This window comes from Lathyrus oleraceus, chromosome 5 (genome assembly GCF_024323335.1).
Source record: "Lathyrus oleraceus cultivar Zhongwan6 chromosome 5, CAAS_Psat_ZW6_1.0, whole genome shotgun sequence".
Lineage (NCBI taxonomy): Eukaryota > Viridiplantae > Streptophyta > Magnoliopsida > Fabales > Fabaceae > Lathyrus > Lathyrus oleraceus.
The window spans coordinates 340,324,844-340,332,764 of NC_066583.1; positions in this window are offsets into that span (position 1 = coordinate 340,324,844).

Sequence of the window (7,921 nt, forward strand, 5' to 3'; positions counted from 1 at the left end):
ATATCATTTCAGTCCAAGGTGTAGTAACAAACTTTCAAAAGATTGAAGCAATGCTTACTTGGCCAACACCCAAGTCTCTAAGAGGTTTTGTTTTTGGGTTTAACGGGGTATTATTGCCGCTTTGTGAAGAATTATGGTAAGATAGTAATGCCTCTAACCCAATTGCTCAGAAAAGATAATTTTCATCGGGATAAGGAGACACATACTACATTTTCTATTTTGAAGACAACAATGACTGAATTGGTGGTGCTCACGGCTCCAAATTTCATTTTACCATTTGTGATAGAAACATATGCTTCTAACAAAGGTTTAGGTGATATTTAATACTTTCTATTGCATAGAGACATTTCTATTGTTGTAACCGCTCTTACATACAATTAGGGATGGAAATTTGACCCATCCCCAATGGGCACCCGCAAATTTACCCACAACGGGTAGGATAAAAACCCGCAAAAATGAATACGGACATAGACTCAGATAATTATCCATAAAAATAAGCGGGTACGGGTGCGGGTATGGACACCTCGGTACTCAACCCACCCCATACCCGCATATTATATATTTATGTATTTTTATTTTGATTTACATATTTTAGTTTATATTATTATATAAAAATGTATGTCTATCAATTATAAAACATATATCAATCTTAAACCATTAAATATTTAATTAAGTGTTCGTTTATTTCAATAATAAATTGTTTGAAATTTTTTTAAATGTTTTTAAAAATTTAAAATTATATGATGTTTTATAATTAATATATTTATTTTTAATAGGAATGCGGGTCACAAGTATGGGTACCTACATACCCATAGGACACGGGTACAAGTGCTAACTTTGACACCCAAGCGGGTATGGGCTCGGGCACGAGGATTTTTTTAAATCGCGGGTATGAGGATGAGTACTATAGTGCCCTGCCCAAACCTACCCATTGCCATCCTTATATACAATTCTATCATTTCTGTCTTATCATATCGTTCCCTAGGCCCTATCGAGTTAGACAAAGTATCCTAATCATATATAATCATATATGTTAATGCTATTTGTTCAAATCTTATTCATCCTAAGATGGTTGATAAGATTGCGACGTATATGATTAAGCCCGATGAAGAACTAGTTTGTCAGATTTATAATCTTGTTTGCATTTAAGTGATGTTTTTAATTATCCACAACAATAAGTTGGTGTTTAACATATAACATGGTGTTGAATTTCACGTGATTTAATAGTGTTTAACATATAATATGGTGTTGAATTTAGTGTGATTTAATGGAGTGTTCAAGTTCATTGTACTTGTAGATGTATTCAATAATTTCGAATTCTATAACTCGGGAGCCTTAAAAACACGCTTTGGAATCCACAATATGGAGAACATTTCTTGTCAATTAAAAAAATTTCTCAGAATTTAAGGGATGGGAAAAGAAAAATTCTAAGGATTAACCACTACAGTATTTTGCAGTCCATTTTAAGAACTATGATGACCGCCCCAACTCTAATATCTAGAATAATGTAACAGTAGCCCAAAGGCCTCCCATAGCTAAGAAGAAGCTATGATCATCAACAGATTCCATCCATCACAAATACTCCTTGAGAATCATGAACGCACAAACTAAAGGATGTAAAATCATGTTTCTGAAAGAAATCTGCATCAGTATAGAAAATTTTGCCCATAATACTATACTCAATTGCTTAACTATACACACTAAAATTTGAACAAATTTAAACTAGATGTAAACCTCTATATTGTGCGGTAAGTTATGTAATATATATATATCTTTAGGTAATATTGTTAACAAAAGTTATAATATCATGTATATAATACACAGTTTTTTTATTAGGGAGTCAAGTATAAAATATATTATATATTTTTTTGATTGTTTTTAACAAAAGTTATAATATCATGTATATATAGTACAATTTTTTTATTAGAGAATCAAGTATATAATACATTTTTTAAGAAATTATCATAAAATATTTAACATTAAAATTATAGAAATAGTTTAAGAATTTTTATAGATAAATTGGTAAAAAGCATAATATTTTATAAATTGATAGAATGGATAAATTTATACTTATATTAATAGTGATGTAAAAAAGTAAGTGATTAGCCCTAACGGGGATATGAGATATAACTTGTGGAGGAATATGAAGACTCAGGCAACGGTTGAGTAGGAACATGCAGGTATTGCTACTGGTGAATTTTCCTTGAAGGGGGTTTATCATGCCATTTAGAAGATGGAGGGTGATCATGATGATGATGGTGATGATTAGAGGATGATTTGGAAGTTACGAGTTCCGGAGAGGTGTAGGACTTTCATTTGGCTTATGAAACATGATAGAGTTCTTACCAGTCATAGTAAAAGCATGAAAGTATTGGAAATGCTAGCTGTAAATTGTGTGGAAGTGCTTGTGAAGGCACCTTACATGCTATGAGAGATTGTCCTATGGTTAGGGATTCTTGGAAAAAAGTTGTGCCATGCAACATAATGGTGGAGTTTTTCTCGTTGGATTTGAAGGAATGGATTCATTTGAATTTAAAAACTAAGGTGATGGAAGTTACATTTGGAGGAATGTGTGGGAGGTTGCTTGTCATACCTTTTGGATGTGGAGGAATTATGAAGAACATGATAAGGATTTTGTGAGATCTGTTGATACGACACATATTATTTTCCAGAAGCAAAAGGATTATGAGGATGCCGTTAGCATGAATTCTCTTGTGTGTAGACGTGAGGTGAATAAGAGGGATTATGTGTTGGAATTTGTCTCAGATCAATATGGTTAGGCTGAATATTGATGGGGTTAGTAAGGATCACAACAGGGCTGATTGTAACTCTCCGAAATTTTATTATTTGTTTTCTTAATATAATTGTGCAATTTGCGTGTGTTGTGATGCTATGTTGTGTTAAGGGAGAGTCTTGAATTTAGTACATCAACCTTATAAATTAGTCTAATTTAAGGTGTTACGGGTGTGTGAGCAAAAAGATAGAGATATGAGGGATGGTGTGAGAAGTTGTAACACCCTAAAATCCGCACATAATTTATCACGTAAATTAAATATAAAATAAAATCACGTAGAGTGTCACACATTCATAACACACATGACCTGCTCCGTAACACGAGTTTCAACAGTAAATTTCGATACACACATTTATAATAAGGATGTTTACACGACATCCCACTTATCTAAATCATACCTGAGATGTTTACACGACATCCTTCTCATCTGATCGGTATTATATATTCACAAAATAAGACATTCATAACTTGTCACTGCATGCTCACTTTCATTTTAAAGTATCATCGCAGCGGAATTATCATCACAATTATGGAAGATAAATCAAGTAATAACATCTAGTCTCAACTTCAATTGCAATAACAAAATAAGAGAGTTCTAATTAATCAACTCAACATCTTAAGAATTCTCAACAACAAAATTAGTCTTATGACTTCAACATAATCAGACATAAGAAATAAAGTAAGCATTTAACCCAACCCGATGTTACATGATCAGAGCAAGATACCACTAGTAAAAGCGACAAAATAAAGAAGTAATCCAAGAGCTACCTTCCACTTATTTCAGCAATACTACTCTTGAGTATCTGCATGATGCCCATGTAAAGGTAATATTCAAACAGAAAGGGTGAGAATTCATTTCAATAATAACGATATCGAATGAAGAATAGAGTACAACATCTACACAATCATGCACAATAATATATCACATTCTTACATCCAAATCATAATCAACATCATACACGACAACATATCAATTATCATCAACGTCATACAAAACCTTATCTCAATTATCATTAACATCATATGCAACAACATCTCATCCAACAACACATCAACAACAACCAATACAAATGCAACAATTATGCAATGTACTCAACACCGACTCGACATGCACATGGTATCAAATATGAACACTCAGGTTCATAGCACTCCTTGATCCCCACCATATGATCGATTCCCTCTTGGAACCGGAGCATACCAAAATCACTACCATCACCATAGGTAACACTTCACTAATCCCCATAATAGGAATTAGCTACTCGCACCCGATCCATCACAATGGGATCAAGGCTCACCAAAACTCGTTACCATCAACATAGATAACACTTCACTAATCCCTCATAATAAGAATTAGCTACTCGCACCCGATCCATCACCATAGAATCGAGGCTCACCAAAATTGGAGCGAAGCTCGTACACCAAGATGCATGACTCTCAAATAACATGCATTAACACAACAAGGTCCACGTAAAGGATCCCCACACACATCTCATTGTTTATGCATCACATCATTCATCATACAACAACCAATTCATGTTACCATGTGAATAATATCAACAAACAGAAGCAACTCATCAACATCTTAACATCATCGACATAACAACATAATTATCACACCACGATATTATAACAATGCAACAATTCATCAACCAAACGTATAAACCAATAAATTTATTAACATACTAGGCATGTTAATATTATTAAACCATATTAACAATCACTACCATATTATAAGTCTGAGTATTAGTTTTCTAACGCTTCAAATGACATCAAAATTGGACTTACGGAATAAAAGTTATGACCAAAATCATCGTGATATATCGATAATTCATTAACCAAATCTATGAACAAAACTTCACCAAAACAGTAGACATATAAATAATACTTAAACAATTCACTTATCACCATCATATTATATCTCTTAGAATCAACTTTCTAATGCTTCAAACCCCAACCTAAAATGATTCACGAGTTGAAAGTTATGATCAAAACCGTGCACGAAGGTGTTACTAAAAAGTTGTATTTTCTAAAATTTCCAACATAATTTTCATCTTCTTCAACCCCAAAAACGTCCATGAAATAATCATCAAAATTATTTTATCCCTGACACAAAGTTATAGCCCTTTATTTCAGATATCCAACGCTTCAAACGACACTCGATTTAGATTTATGGATCAAAAGTTATGGCCAAAACGATTTCGACCAAAAAAACATAAAAAAAAGGCCCGCGATTGTGACAGACAGAATGCAGAATTTTCTGCATTTTTCATCGTTGAAGGCCTTTCGGACCTCCGATTTAGATTCCGTAAAAATCCAAACGCTTAGAAAATTATAACTCACGCAATACTCTAATCATATAAAGTTAATTTATAGTTTTAACACAATTAAATCATTTAATCACTGTTTTAAGATTATGCCTAAAATCTTCAAAATTGTAACAATGATGGATATAAGTTCAATCATCAAAACACCCATATAAGGCACAAGAATAAGGCACACGAAATTCATCATATAATCATCCTATAATAATCATCATAGCATCCAAATTCAAAATTATGAATCAAAACACTCAACCCTAAGGAGGTTAAATGTTCCTCCATTCTACCATTCTACCATACTCAGTACTATTGAAACAAATTCCCACCCTTACCTTAGATTTTCCAACAAGATGCACACTTCAGGCTCTAACAATGGAGTTTTCCTTTAGCCCTAACCCTTGCCTCTTATCACCACAAAATTCTATTTTACGTAAAACCCTTCAAACTCTCTTACTAACCTTTTTATCATTAACCTAATCCCCCTCAATTAGGAACTTCCACCATTGCCCTTACTTATCATCTTATTTACCACCATACCCCTCTTGGCTCTAATTTTCTTTTAATAAAATAATACTAATAATATTCTTTTTTCCCCTACTATTTCTACTCTTCTATTTTATTCCAACCAATTAAATAAAATAGTTATAGGCTAATTATTAAAAATTCCCATTATTCCCATTAAATAAGTAAAATTACAAAATTTTATTATTTAATTAAGATGCTCATATTCTAGTTATTTTATTATTTATTTAATTAATTCGAATAAAACACTATTTATTTCAACCACTAATTAAAATTCTAATTAATTATCAACAACTATACCAAACTCTTACTCCCTCCATACTTCTATTTCAAGGATACATACCCCCACAAACATACACAATTAATTTAGAACACCCATTAATCATATAAAAATCTAAATAATTCAAATTAATTAATTAATTAAGTTCGGGGTGTTACAAAAGTAGTGGTTGTTACTATTATTTAATTAGGACGATTTATATAAATAATAGTAATAGTTAATATTTAAATATTTATTTTAATTATTCTTGTTACAATGGTATATTAAAATAAATATTTGATTTGGATTTATTAGAATAAATATTTAGTTTAGATTTAACAAAATAATAATATTAGATTTTAAATTAAAATAGAAAATTGATTGTCATAAGGGAATTGAAAGTGAGAAGAAGAGAAGTTATAGAATACGTGAAAACTTGAAAAAAATAGAGTTAGGAAGAGAAGATGAAAAGCTAGGAGGATAAGAAAATCACCATTGTCAAGAATTGAAGCTTAACAATCTAAGGTAAGGGGAGAGAAAAACCATTCTTATAAGGGTTATATCCATGAGAGGATAGTGAGGGGTCTTTCTCTCTTAGCTTTACTCTTTACCATATTTTTGATTGAAATTCTTGGTGGTTTGCAATGTTTGTATGATGAGATGATTAGATTGTGATTATTATATATAAATCGTTGGTTGTTGTATGAATTTAATGTGATGATGCTTGTCGAATTTTTCTGTCATGATCATGGAATAAGGGTTTTGGGGATATGAACATGATGAACAAATTATGGGAAATTATAAAGTGATGATGCATTGGTGTTTGGTGAATGAGTTGTTGATATATGTACATGGTTGATGATGAAAATCCTTGAAAATATTGTGAGTGATGTTTATAGAATGGAAATTGGGGTTTGAGATGTGTTGGGTTCGTACTGTTTTAGTCCTTCCAAACAACACCATTTTTAAGAATCCTTTGTATGGTTTTAGTCACAACTTTTGACTTGTGTCACGTTTTAAGGTGGGATTTAGTGCGTTAGTTAGATGAGAGGGGGTACTATAATTTTGATTCAGGGGAAAATCATTTTAATAGATTTATCATAGAGTTACAGTAGGTGGAAGAAAGTATAAAAACATGATGGATATGAATGAAGTCAGTATCGGTAATTTAATCGTTGTATCACAAATGATTGATATGTGTGTTAATGACGTTAGTGGTAGTCCATAAGGGTGAAATACGTATTAGATAAGTGTATTGAGTGATCAATGGTGGACCACGATATATTATAATATTTATGTGTGTTAGAATGAATCATAATGAAGTTCGTATCGATAAATTATTGTGACATGGTGAATTATTTAAATTATTTGTTCACTTGTGATTGTGATATTCCAGAAGGGTGAATTATGCTATGCATGGCTGTAATTGGGTAATCGATTGTGGATCACGACATGAATAATGACAAATGTGTCAGTTGCATTTTTTCCATGTCATGCATTCATAAATTGTTAAGTTGGTGGAGATAAGTTTAAGTTCGAAGGGGAACGTTATACTTCTCCGAAACTTCGAAGGGGAAGTTCGGGATTCCAAAGGGGGAATCAGATCCGTACGATGAACCGTTTATAAAAAATTGGTACCATATATATTGGGTTGAGTTATGGAGTCTCACTGCATTTTCATTATATCGTGTGATGTTCAATTGTGGTGAGAATGATGATTGTGAATGATTGTGGTACATTACGTATGAATACTATCCTTAACATGTTATGCATTGATTAATTATATTAATGCATTTTCACCCCTTTTTTGTTTGTTGTGTCTGTACTCCTTTGGAGTACAGAAAATTAGGTACCTGAGTAGCTGACGATGCACGATATATTGGTATCGGTCGAGTCTTCTAGTGGAGTCGCTCTGATACGTAACACCGAGGTTGTTTTGTCTATGTGGCTGTTTTACCTATGCGTTTTTCATGTTACGTATATTTAAATAGTAAGGATTGTTGTTTTAAACTACTATTGTTTGGATGT